At 40.5% G+C, this 14,733-nt stretch overlaps 1 protein-coding gene across 1 annotated transcript in view; it reads right to left on the reverse strand.

Moving 5' to 3' along the window:
* Positions 1 to 14,733, reverse strand: part of LOC122792856 (ATPase family protein 2 homolog) — a 1,253,755-nt gene that overhangs the window by 1,135,745 nt on the left and 103,277 nt on the right. The window lies entirely within an intron of this gene.

The raw sequence follows: 14,733 nt of genomic DNA on the forward strand, positions 1-14,733 counted from the left end.
AGTGCTGCGCTTTTTAGTTTTAATTTTAGTTTTAATATAGCAGAGATAGGGAAAAAGGAAGCAATAAAAAAGAGAAAAAGAACTAACTTATCTTCACAAATTCACCAGATACTCTCAGCGGAGCTGGAGCAATTGGAAAACCATGCTTCTTCTACAGCAGCAAACGAGATCGAAGGTAATAAATGGAAATAACGCCTTATGGGTAGGGGAGGAGCTCAAGCTTTGGTAAGCTGCCAAGCTGGATCCAAGGATTGGATCAGAGACCCCAGGTTAAGCAACAAATGAAAACGACATCAGATCAAATATTTTACCTTTTTTTAAAACAACACTATGCCATTACATATTAAGATTCCTCCCCCTTCCCCATTATTTTTATATCTGCTGACCATCTGGTGGATCCCAGGGATCTCTTGTCAATTCACTCCCTCTTCAGTATGATGGCCAAGCATGATGGGACAATTCTCAAGGAAGCCATTAGGGAATTTTCACTACACAGTGCCAAATGTTCCTTGCAAAGCTGCAGAAGTACTCAGTGAAAGGACCTTCAATGGGTCTAACACTGAGCCATTATTCCCTTTTGCAAGAGATGTACTCCACAGGCAAACCTTGTTGAACAAACACCTCTTGCTATGTCAACAGTTTTCACATGGGATAACTAACCAATTATTTATTTATTTATTTATTTTTAATTAATAATGAATTTGCTGTTTCAAAAGGAAGTTGTAATACAATTAAAACTGTAAAAAACACATAAAAAGTCTGACTTGAAAAGAAACAAAGACATATTATAAGAACATGTATAATCTAAAAGGCTCAAAAAGTGGAAAAAGCTTTAAACAGATGCTCAGCTGAGATATCAGCTGATAAAACTGGAAAAATGAGAGGTCAAAATGAAGAAAAAGCTGTATGAAAAATAATAGAATTAGAGGACATAGCACACAGGGAAAACCTGAGATTTTCAGCTGTACCACACAAGCTGGAAAGAACAAACTGTATTAATTTTATGAAAGCACAAATAAGCAACTGGACTGGTATTTCACAGCAGGAGATGTTAATTGAAAGGGCACATCATGTGCAAGCTCCAAACTTGGCTATGAGAAAGCAACCTAGACCTTTAATGGTAAAGATACAATCCTACAAGCAGGAGTTGATTTTGACAAGGCTGTAGTAGAAGGGCAAAGTATTAAAGTGGCAGACAGCAAAGTGTTTGAGGAGAATGATTACTCATTGTACACCACACAGAAGAGGGGTAAATTTATTCCACTATTCAGGGAATATTAAGAAGCACGCATGAGGCTCATACTGCTGTACTCAGCTATCTTCAAAATAGTCTTCCCTGGAGGGACAAAACTATTTTTTGATGAAGTACGTGCCAAGGAGGAAATACAAAAGTTTGTCTAACAGAAACTGAACTGTGAAACAGAAGGAGATCCTGCTTCTTGTTCTTCTAGTAATAAAGACCACAGAGAGACTGTGCCAGTGACACCTTTTCCAATGTTTCAACAGAAAATGCTGTAGAGAAGGAAGGGAGCACAAGAGTTGACTAGAAGAATCAAGAGTATGTTGGAAATGAAGCAGGGACAGGATATGGGAGATGCAGATGAACAAAAATAAAACCAGTAACTTAGAAATTGACAAATGTGGGGTTACAATGCAATAATTACACTTGTGAAATATGACAGAACAGGAAAATCTGGAAATATTGGACTTTTTTTGGACTCTGTTGGACTTGTGGGGGACTTTGAAGTACATGCCCTACTTCATGTTATTAAGGTTCAGAAAAATACTTAGGGGAGGGGGAAAGTTAACTGCAAGTAAAAACAAAATGTTTTCTTAATAGTACTATTTTATAGTGTATGATTTTCTTTGCATGTTATAACGTTTTTTTCAGTTGTTTTTAAATATAACGGGTATACTACTGCAAACAGGTGCTTCCGTTTTTTTCCCTACCTTATTCTCTCTTTCTCCTTGCTCAGTTTTAAGAAATGTAGACACTGCAATGTGAACAAATCTGGTTAACAGAGCATGACAAAAGAAAAACTAGTATGCTTTTTTCTCATTCATTCAAAGGGGGAATGACTGGATTAAGGCCCTTAGCTTGATCTAGTAACAAGCTGTAAGAGAAAGCAAGTAAATGAAAAAGAATATTGAATATTATAAGGCTTCTTCTTCTAGTAATAAAGTTATGCTAGATACCAATTCTGTATTTGGTTCTCATGTCTCCATGGAGGCAATCTGATAAAGAGAAATTGGCTATAATCTGATAGAGAAATTGGCTAGGGAAAAAAAAGAGAAACTGGCCAGGAGATAATGTTCTCTGAAAACATTCTGGTGTTTTCCCGGCTGGGAGAGCTATAAAGATAAGACAAAACCAGACAGCACTTAGTAGAAACACAGGCTGCACCAAGCATCTTAGCATGCATAACCTTTATTCAGGTTAACTCAAGTCTAGGAGTGTGGCTGTCAATTTGGGACATTTGTTCCTGTTAAGAAGGTAAAACAATATTTGAATATGTACATAGTTTTGTGTGTTAGTATTAAATTAATAGGTTTTAGGGGGTACTGAGAGTGTGTTTTTTTATTGTTTTCAATAAAACAAAATTTTTTGTAAGATGTGACATAGGCTCAAGTGGATGTGTCAAGAAATAAATGTATAAAAGTTCAACCTGCCAAACAGCATATGTGTGTAACACAAAAGCTGGAACTAGACATTTAACAAAAAAGTGGTTATACATTAAAGGTGGGAACGATAACTTTTTAACACAGTGACACTTTCTGCAATGCCCTTAAATGTTAATGGTGTCACAGATAAATACAAAAAAGAAAGAGCAGGGAACTATATTAAAAAATGTATAGTGCAAATAGCAATGCTACAGGAGACACAGTTGGAAAAAAACAAACGTGAATTTGGTAAAGAAAGGTTTTCAGGATGGTTATTCAGTGGAATACCTGGGACAAAAGAGGAGTACTTATATTAACTGCAAGAGGAGCTCCAATAGTAATATAAGAGGAAAAAAGATAATGGTAGATTTGTAGTACTAAGGGGCTTCTGGCAAGGGAGGAGGATTACACTGGCTGTATTTATATTCCTCCTAAAACTGTTATAATGAAGCTTAAGAAAATTCTAGGAGAAATAATCATCTTTCAGCAAGAAATATTACTTACAGGTGGGGAAAGGAATTTGGTTTACAGCAGTGAATGTGCGTCTAGGGGGCAGAAGGGAAAGTATTACAGACAGTGAAGAAATTTATGAAAATATTTGACATGGATGATGTGAATTCAGTGCTAGGAGTTTGCAGTGAATTTGCATACTATTCCCAAGATACAAAAACCTGGGTTAGACTACAATGAATTTACATTTCAGAGGAACATGTGCATTTAACTGAAGGTATTAATACACACCTAATCATTATTTCAGATCATGCTCCAATAATAACTAAAATAAAAATACATGGTACTGTAATAAAATGAGACACTGGTGCATTCCCACCTATCTGTTGGAGACAGAGGAATTTAAGATATGGGTAGAAGAAATTATTCAGGAACTATTAGAAAAGATAGAAATTTCTTCTGAAAATACAGCTAGGTAGTGGGATAAAATTAAAGTGGAGTTTAACAATAAGGTGGAAATAAAAGAAAGGGAGATACAATTAAGAAGTAACAAGAATTATTTAGAGGGACTGACACATTTTCACGTATTACAGAATATGGGGGTATCTCACAGAACAAGAAGAGGAATAACTGCTGTTAAGCAAAGATTTTTGAGAAGAACTCTAGAGCACAAAAACTTTGTTTTATGCAAAATTTTGTAGAATTTCTAGACAAATATGGAAATCAAGAAAAGGTACAAATGGAAATGTTTATGAAGGAATTAAGTATGCCAAGGTTACAGTTAGATGAGGCTCAATTACTAAGCCAAGATATGAGGAGACAAAATAAAAATGGTGATGTATAACCAATATACAGGAAAGTCTCCATATTCATAAAGGATATGCACATCTCCAGACTAGTAGCCCAACATAACACATCAGAGATACTTCAGGTACAACTAACACTGGATAAAACTGCAATCCAGGTTGTAGCCTGCTATAGATCCCCCACCATGTCCCAAGACTCCCACTCTACATTCCTAAACACACTGAAAAATATTAGGGTACAACCCAATACCCTTATAATGGGAGACTTTACCTACCCCTCCATTAACTGGGAAAATTACTCGGACCAACACACTTGCTCGTTTTCTGGAATTCATTAATTCCAACACCCTGGACCAACTCATTCTTACCCCCACCAGGGATAGAAACATCACTGACCTGGTCATTACTAACATGGGCAACCTTTGCTCTTCACCAGTAATCAACTCCTCCCTGGTCAGATCTGACCACAAGCTAATCACCATGGATATCCACATCCTCCTCTCACCCCCACAACCAAAGGAAACCACTGTAAAAAATCTTCTCAAAAGCCTGTTTTGGACTTCTAAAAACAGAGGTGGTTAACTTCACGACACCCATGCAAATGGAAAATAGGTGCATGATTGAATCATACACCAATGCACTGTACGGGCACATACACAAGTGCATGGAACGGGCTATACCAAACAGAACCAAGACGCTCTCCTCCAAAAAAAGGAAGCCAATCTGGTGGTCCCCCACTATAAACAAACTCTACAACAGAAAGAAAAAAACTGTTGCAGAAAAGGGTGAAGTCCCAAGACTGGAAAAACTCCCTTGTCAGCCTCAGCAAAAAACTGAGATCCATCATCAAATCCTCTAAAGCTAGCTACGAAAACAAAATTGCTGCAGATTCTAAAGGCAACCACAAGGCACTCTATAGTTATGTCAAGAATCTACATGGCAATACTGAGATCTGCTCGAGTTACAGCACAATGGCAATACATATACAGAACCAACTGATATTGTCAAATTATTGGCAGACAGGCTCAGTGTGAACTTTACCCCCCCCCCCTTTCACCCCCTAAAGGGCCTATAACAATACCTGAGGAATGCCAAGTCCCTATTATCACAGCTACACAGGTAAAAAACACACTGTCCAAAGGCAAGAATACAGCTTCCATGGGACCTGATAATATCCATGGCTGTTTTCTACATGAATTACAAAGTGAACTGGCACCACACCTGAGTACCCTGTTCAAACAGTCTCATTTCAGGCTTTGTTCCCACCAAATGGCAAACTGCTATGTTCATCCCACTCCACAAAGGGGGAGCGACTACAGACCCTGGGAACTACCACCCCATTAGCCTGATGAGTCCGATATGTAAGGCTATGGAGAGCATCATCATGGACCTTCTATACAAGGACATAGGGAATCTCCAAACTCTGGACCCCACACAGTTTGGGTTTGTGAAAGGTAGATCATGCCTGCTCAACATAAGACTTCTTCGAGTCTGTCACCAGAGTTGTGTATGAGGGCAAGGTAGTTCACACAGCCTACCTAGATCTTGCCAAGGCCTTCAACACCATCCCTCACTCAGGAATCATAGATAGACTCACTAAACCAGGCATAAACCCCTATGTCATAAGATGGGTTGCCAACTGGCTCACTGACAGAACCCACACTGTGAAAGCAGTGGACTCCAAATCTGATTACTGACCAGTTACAAGTGGTGTCCCACAGGGATTGGTCCTAGGTCCTCTCTTGTTTGGCATCTACTTCTCTGGAGTTCAAGCCAACACAAAGGGACTCTGGCTGACCAAGTTCGCAGATGACTGCAAACTGGGAGCCATTATTGATACTCCAACTGATGTAGACATTCTACAAAAAGGCCTCACGGACACTAATGACTGGTGCCAGAAAGTACACTTACCATAAATGTAGAAATGAATGCAATGGGCTATCCATTTGGAAATGGTCTGCTTTGAAATGGCCTTCCCCTCTGCCCCTGCAGCAAAGCCAACTAGCAGCTGTTCTGATTTTCTGAGAGGCTTAGTCCTGTCCAAACAAAATCTAAGTTGTCTGTGCACATCCAGAGAGTGCAGTATTCGTTCCCTTTTGTTTTGTGAATTGGGGGAAAAAAGTAGGCAAATGAATGGACTGATTTAGGCCCACACTAGACACCATCTTGGGCATAAAGGAAGGATTAGTCCTGAGGGAAACCCTGTCCACATGGAAGATAATGAATTGTTCCACTGCCATGAGGGCCTGTAATTCAGACACTCTTCTTGCTGAAGTGATGGCTAGAAGGAAGGCTGTTTTCCAAGAAAGGAATTTCAACTCTGCTGTTGCAGCTGGCTCAAAGGGGGGGAAGGCTGAGCTTTTCCAATACAAAGTTAAGGTCCCAAGCTGGAGTGGGAGCTCTCCTGGGGGGTCTTAAATTTTTGGCCCCTCTAAGGAATTGTTTTAGCAAGGGGTGAGAGAAGAGGGGTGGCTCAGTATTATAATGTGCTGAAATGGCAGAGGCATAAATGTTAATTGACGAGAAGGATAGGCCCTTATGGAGCATTTCTGTTGAGTACTGTAGAATATGAGGTAAGCTGGGCACCGTTGTGCCCATCCCCTGAGCCTGGCTCCAGGAACAGTATCTTTTCCACTTTTCAGCATAGGATTTTCTAGTACTAGGCCTCTTTGCCTTCAGAATGACATCCAGCACCTGCTTACTGAGGGATGCTAGAGGAGAGCTCAAGGAATTAGCCAGGCTGCAAGGTTCAGGGTTTGAAGCTGAGGGTGCAGAATCTGGCCCGCCTGCTGGGACAGCAGGGAAGGGGTCTGAGGCAGGTGCCATAGTTGCAGCAGTGCCATACTGCGCAAGAGGGGGTACCAGTGCTGGCATGGCTAGTCTGGTGCAATCAGTATTGTCCTTGGCTTGTCCTGTTTGATCTTTAGTAGAACCTTCGAGAGGAGAGGCAGAGGGGGAGGGCATAAACCAAGAGGCTTTCCCAGGTAAAGGACAGGGCATCCACATTCCAAGCTTGACAGTGGGGAGTTCTTGTGCAGAATTTGTTCAACTGGTAGTTCTGAGGGGAGGCAAACAGATCTACCTCTGGAGTCCCCCATTTGTTCCTCAAGAGGTTGAACATTTTTGGTTCTAGTTTCCATTCGTGTGGGTCCATGAGATTTTTGCCTAAGTCGTTTGCCAGTGAATTTAGTTGCCTGGCAGGAATTGAGCTTGTAGGTGTACTTGGTAGCTCAAGGCTGTGTTCCACAGAGCCATGGCTAGACTGCAAAGAGGGTACAAGTGGGTTCCCCCCTACTTATTTATGTACCACATAACTGTGGTGTTGTCTGTGTTTACCAATAGTGGTCTTGGAAGAATACGGTCTTTGAAGGCTGTCAGAGCATTCTGTACAGCTAACATTTCATTTTGATTGATATGCACGTGCATCTGTCTCAGGTTCCATTTGCCTTGAATGCACTGCCCTACTATGTGAGTCCTCCATGCATAGTCTGATGAGTCTATTGTTAGGGTTTAGGCAGAAGAGGGTAGAGTGAAAGGGAGTCCCTTGTTGTGGTAGCAGGCCTCTGCCCACCAAAGGAACTCTGTCTTCATACAAGGAATGATAGAAATTATTGTTTCCAGGTCCTGAGAATGTTGACACCATAGGCTTTTTAGATACCACTGAAGTTTCCTCATATGCAGTCTTGCATATGGAATTATGAACCCCAGGGTTTGCAGTATTTTTCTTGCAGATAGCTGGGTTTTTTGGCCAATAGTCTGAAGTAGATTGTCAAATAAAACTGGTTCTCCGGAGCGAAGAATGCCATCTGGAAAGTTGTGTTCAAGCTTGCTCCCAGGAATACAATATGTTGGCAGGGTACTAGGTGAGATTTCTTTTTGTTGATGGTGTACCCCAGTGAGGTTAGAAGTTTCTTTATGAATGCCAGGTGTTGTAATAGCAAGTCCTGGCTTTCTGCCTGAATCAGACAATCATCCAAGTATGGGTAAATTTGAATATTTCTCTCCCTGCAAAATGCAATAGCTGGAGCTAGACACTTTGTGAATACCCTGTGCGCAGTAGATAAGCCAAAGAGAAGAGCAGAGTACTGATAGTGCATGGAGTCTGCCATGAAGCGTAGGCATTTCCTGGAAGATTCCATTACTGGGATGTGCATGTAAGCTTCCTTTAAGTCTAGGGTAGCCAGCCAGGCATCCTTGGCTAACATAGGAAGAAGCTGTTGAAGAGTTAGCATTTTGAATTTTGGAACTAACGGAAAGATGTTGAGAATAGAGAGGTCCAGGATAGGACATCAGGAGTTGTCTTCTCTGGGTACCAGAAAAAGTCTTGAATAAAAACCTTGTCCCCTTTGTTCTGCTGGGACAGGTTGAATAGCCCTGATACTAAGAGACAGAACCTCCTGTTGGGCCTCCGCCCATTGATTTGGGGGTAGGTCTGGCCAACTGTTTGGGGTTGGTAGCGTGTGGAAGTGGAATCTGTATCCTTGGGAGACTATGTTCAAAATCCATTTGTCCTGGGTAATGAGTTCCCAGTTTTTTGCATGCAGGGCGAGCTTTCTTCCTAAGGGAGTAGGTAGTTGAGTAGGGCTTGGAAGGGTTAAGGTTAAGTCATTGTGCCATTTTTCCATAGGGGGATTGGCTTACTACTCTCTGCTTTGGAAGTGGGAGCCCCCCACTGCTTAGGTCTGTGGATAGCCTGAGACTGTAGCCTAGGTGGTCTGCTGTTCCTGGGTTGGGATTGAGAAGGACTGGAAAGGATCAGTTCTTTGAAGGCCAATGCCTACTGAATCTGGGAGGCTGTACTTGTACGAAATCTTTAACAGTTTGCATAGATTTAGCTTTTTCCTCCATCCTTTGGAGGACTTCTTCTGCTTTGTTGTCAAAAAGGCAGTCTTGGTTTAAGGGAGCATCCAGTAATTTAGCTTTAACATGATCTGGCACGTTTTGTTCCTTAAGCCAAGCATGCCTTCTAAGTACAGACCCAGTGACAGCAACCCTGCAAGATGCTTCTAAAGCATCAAAACCACATTGCAAAGTATGTTTATCAACTTGTTCTGCAGAATGCATTAAATCTTGCAATTCTTTGTGTTCAGCACAGTCAGGAATCAAAATAATTTTCTGTTTATGTAGTCCCATAATATACTGCTGATACTTTAACATATGAAACTGGTAATTTAAAGCCCTAATGGCCAAAGTAGCAGAAGTGTATACCTTCTTAACCCACCTGTCTAAGGCTCTAGAATCTCTATCAGAAGGGGTAGGATTTTTGGCAGCAGTAGCCTTAATGCCTTTTGGTCCTTAGGAAATGGTCTCTGGATCCGCAGAAGGATTCTTGAAGTGGAACTTGTGAGAGTCAAGTACTCTGTAGTACCCGTCAGGTTTTCTGGGAGCTGAAGGTAAAGTGTCTGGGGTAAGGCAAGATTCCAAGAAAGCATAATCTACAATGTCCAGAACAGGAGGGATAGCTAAAGGCCTGTGTGGAGGCAGGAGTAAGAATTCCCTAAGCCTCTTCTTGGACTCAGAGTAATCCTGGCTTTCCCAGCGGAAATGCTCCCTAAGAGCATGCAAGGTTTCACTTAAAGAAAGATGTTCTGGAGGGGAAGCAGAGGGAATAGAATCCTCTGCATCAGAATCCTCATAAGTAAATAAGGGCAAATCCTGGTAATCAGAAGGAGCAAAAATATCAGATTCCTGATCTGAAGAATCAGAAAGAAAATTAGTTCTAAGTCTTTTAGAGAGGGAAGGCTGGTTCCCCTAATTAAGGTAATAAGGTCTTTAGCCATTCTAAGCATTTGTTTTTGAGGTATATGGGCCTGAGCCTGTGGTTTGGTCATCAGTTTTCTAGGCGTAGTGCGAGTTTTTGGCCTGGATGAAAACAATGGCATTGGTTTAATATGAATGTCTGTAGGTCAGAATGCACCCTCAGAAGCCGGTGCCTGCACAGCGGCTCCAGACCCATCCAAGGTAGAGACATCCGCAGATTCCATAACTGAAGAAGCATCTCGCGGCATACTGGACTCCGAATGGGTCTCAGTAGAGGCCTGCAAATCTGAAGTAGTGAGTATCAGGTGCTGTGAAAGCACCTCACTGAGTACCGGCGGACTGGCGACTAGCTTAACGGAAGCATCGCCGGCAGTTTTGGACCTATGCGGTCTGTCTCTGTCTTTGTCCTTACATTTTTTCGGAAGACTGGTAGTTGGATGGCTTAACGAAGCCATTTCGGAGTACACAGATCAAGTATGAAAGTAATTGGCTGCAAAAATAGCCCGAAGACGAATAGTTCGGGTGTTGAACAAGGCACAGAACTGACAGCGAGGGACGTCGTGGTCTGAGCCTAAACAGGCGATGCAGTACAAATGAAAATCTCTATGAGGTATTTGCTTTCCACAGGTAAGACAATTGTTAATTTTTACTGACATCGGTTAGAGCAAGAAAAGGGATCCCCAACAGAGTACTTATCTTTTTTGAAGACTTCGGGTCTAAAACTCTAAAACGAAAATTTCAGGAGACAGCCGACTGGCACTTGCGAACTGCTTCTGCTTCGGGCACCGCATGGCAAGAAAGACTGATGTGGGGGCACCGGACAACTGGGGCAAGAAAATCTGATGTAATGGCGTCAGCTGCATGTTTTATACCCCTGACAACCTAACGTCATGGAAGAAGAGACAGCATCCGATGCAGAAGTCCAAAGACTCTGGTATTCAGGCCGGATGAGGGCTACCTGCAGGCAGATAACACAAATGTGATGACTGCAACAGTGAAATATGAAGAACATCCATGGCCTTAAGCTCAATGCCAAAAAGTGCATTGTCATTCCCTTTGGGAAAAATTTGGTGCCCATGAACTACCACATAGGCAGTAGTCCACTAAATGCCGAAGGTGTGATAAGAGACCTGGGGACACAGGCTGACAGCAACCTCTCCTTTGATAACCACATTGCCACTGTAGTCAAAGTCCTTCTATGTGGCACATTTCATTACAAAAGGTTTATCATCCAGGAAGAAAGAGGTCATAATTCCTCTCTACTCGTCCTTCATTAGATCTATTATAGAATACAATGCTTCATTTGGTATGTACCTCACTAGACACCTACAACAACAACTGGAAAGGCCACAAAAATACCTCACTAAGAGGATCTTGGGCCTTAGACACATGGCCTATACGGACAGACTCAAAAAACTCCAGCTATACTCTTGTCTCTTACCGCCTACTTAGAGGCGATCTCTGCTTGACCTACAAAGCCATGTCTGACCCAGAGCTGCTAGACATGCTACACCTAAAGAAATCCCAATCCCTCTGTGCAACACACTCCAGGGACCTAAACCTCATTACCACAATAAACAGAACATGCTGGAGGGACAGGTTCCTAACTCAGAGACTTCCCATACTCTGGAACAAACTTCCCATTCATGTCAAGCAGAGTACTTCACTGGCCCTCTTTAAGAGAAATCTTGACAAGTGGATGGGCAACAGGAAGTTCATCCCGAGGATCACTTCAATGCCCTTACTTGGCAGGGGCACTGGGAACTAACTTTGGGCAGCATGATGCCAGGGAATCTTCTTGGCCTAGGCTTATATAGGCTCTAGGGCAGTTAGCCTAGTACACACCTATGAACCTATGAATAGATGGTATTCCTGTGGAAGCTTGAAGGGAAAAAAATGATAAAGATCTGGAAGATTTTGTTTAACAGTATTTTAAAAGGAGGAGAAGTACCAACATCCCAGAGGAAAGCGGTCATAGCTGTAATAACTACATAGATCCAGCTTTAAACAGACCCATTTCAATACTAAACTATTACTATAAAATGTTTACGTCTATAATGGCTAAAACAATGGCAAAAGTGATGCTAAAATTGACAGATATAGATCAATGTGGTTTTGTGAAAGGGAGACAAATGTTTGACATTAACACAACACTGATGATCCAGAGTTAAGCAGTATGCAAAAAAATACAACTGTTGCTAGATCTTGATGCATTAAAAGCATTTGACAGAGTAAGCTGGGATTTGATGAGCAGGGCAATGGAAGCATTTGCATTCCCTGATAAAATTATAAGGTTGATTAGGAGGATATATGAAGGATCATAGGTGAAAATTAAAGTGGGTTGGGCCCTCTCTGATCATTTCCGCTTGAACAGAGGTACCAGGCTGGGGTCTCCTCTTTCCCCTTTGTTATCTACATTATATTTATGACTGTTGGCAAAGAAAATAATGGACTCAGAAATTCAAGGATATGATTGGTATGACAGTCAATAAAAGTTGGTTCTACTCGCAGATGATATTTTATACCTGACAAAACCAGAAAAGGACATTACAGTGTTGTGGAACATTTTGAGACAGTTTCAGATCTTTTTGGGATACAAAATTAATGAAGCTAAAGCAAAGGCAATAGTGATAAATTATATATCCACACATGAATTGGTTCAGGAATATCCATAATTATGGGATGATGATAAAATGATGTCTTTAGGAGTATAATTTAGAAATGATTCCAGTGTGGCAGCTAAGGATATGTGGGAAGAGACTAAATAAAAGATAATACAAAAACTGAGAAATTGGAAGCTCTATTATATGAATATGGATAGTAAGATACAAGCAACTAAAATGTTTTAGTTCCTTTAGTCTTATACACAGGTCAGGCATATTTTTATCAACCAGAGAAGAAGTTGCGGATAGCAATTCATAAAGAGCTGAAAGATTTTATCTGGGAGGGGAAACATCAAGAGTCAAGTGAGATAAGCTGATTCTTCCAGTAGAGCAAGGCAGATCAGGATTATCCAATTTGAAGGGATATTTCAGAGCTACACATTTAAGGCTCTTATACATAGCACAGGCAGAAACCTATAATTCAAAGTGGAAAGGGATGATGATGAAACAGCAGGGAAGCTTGGGAAACGAAGAGATACTAGGATTTTGGATGCATATCTTTAAGGAGAATAACAACAGCCATACAGAATATTATATTCATAAAGTAGCAGAAAGTATTCTAAGAACAAAGTCAACATGGGAATGGAGAAAGGAGATTCTGCCGATAGGGTTGACTGCAATTAGGGATAGAGACAATAGGCAAGAGGGGGCTGGAATGTATTGGACAAGACTGGAAAAGAAACCAAGGTATTGGGAGCAAATAACTAGAGAGGGAAAGGTAATAGAATAGGAAGAAGCAAAGAATTTATTTGGACTGCAGGTTAGAGATTGCCTTCCTTATCAAGGATTGATATCAGAGTACAGGCAAAGAGAAAGAAACGGGGGGAGGGGGTCCAAAACAAAAGACCAGCACTGATAGAATTTTTAGTATAAAAGAGAACAGAAGCTGCCGTTAAAAAAATTAATAATTAGTAGTACTTAAACTTTGCATGATAACTACAAGAATTAATTAGAGGAGGTTAGAACGGATTGAGAAGAGACAAAGAAAGAAATTCACTAACAAACAATGGGGGGATATATGTATGTATGTCTCCCAAATATGCAACAAAATCTAGAAGATTTAGGATTTTTGCTTGGAAATGTTTATATATTTTCATACCCCAAGTAGACACCGGAGAATTTTTCCTCTGGTAAACAGCAAGTGTTGGAGGTGTGATGGGGAAGATTGGTAACATATTTTCTAGGAGTATAATCAGTTGGTAGACTTTAAAGATTCACTGCAGACTACTCTGTTGGAGATGCTAGGTCAGCAAATTGACGTAACTAGAGAAATGAGTTTTCTGAGCTATGATACGGAATCAGAATTGCCTAGACATAGTAAGGCCTTGGTGGGTCTAATTATGGTGGCTGGCAAAAAATAAATTACTAGAAAATGGAAATCAAAGTTTAAACCAACTGTACTACAAATAGTGAATATAGTAACAGACATGAAACAAATGGAAGTGGCATATTTAAAAGGGTTAGAGTACATTACATAGGAAAAATGTGAATTATTGGAAAAATACATACAAGGGAGGAATGAGGTTTAAAAGAATGCAGGACTTGAATGAGCTATGTAATGTTTGACTGGAAATGATTGGGTCAATTATAAGTGATGTAAAATGTTTGCATCTGGGATTAGGTAAAAATGGCTTACTTTCATTTATATATTCGAATGATTGCTTATTTTAATAAAGGTGTTTCTTGTTTAAAAAAATAATAGCTGCGCTTTTAAATTCCTTGGTAGCCACTCTGATGCACAGTTCAGGGTGGTTTCCAGTCCTCTTTGTGTGACTAATTCCGGGATTTATTACGGGCATGCAGATTGGTGCTGCACGTGTATATTTCTGAAAGTTAAAAAAGATATACTGTATAATAATAATATACCTCTAATTTATTAGTGTTTACAGCTTTAAACATTTGGTTTATTAGAACACGTTAACCATGAGCAGACAGGTGATCCGCTGTGGCGACCCCTAACCGGGAAAAGCCGAAAGAAGAAGAAGAAGTTAATTTAGTCATGATGCTCTTCCACTGAAGTAATATGTTTTGTTCCTTGTTTTCAAAGATGTTTGAAATATAGAAGTTTTGGAACCATTGAGGGTGATGTGCCAAAGCACTCTTAGTAATAAAATAAAGTGTGCTTTTAATTTGGTTATCAATGCGTGCAGTATGATATGATATAATTATTCTTTAACTATTTTAAAATACACCATAACTAATTCATATACTTTTTGTACCATACCTTTTAACACTGTGTTGGAAGAAACTACAGTCTTGGAAAGGTATACCTTAGAGCACAACGACAAAGTGAGATTTCTTGTTCTGAATTTATTAGGAATTTGAGGAGTTAGAATAAAAGACATAACTATACTAAATGTATATGTCTGTACTTAATACTACTATTACTGCTC

This window comes from Protopterus annectens, chromosome 2.part0, assembly GCF_019279795.1.
Source record: "Protopterus annectens isolate FY-2018-M chromosome 2.part0, PAN1.0, whole genome shotgun sequence".
Lineage (NCBI taxonomy): Eukaryota > Metazoa > Chordata > Ceratodontiformes > Protopteridae > Protopterus > Protopterus annectens.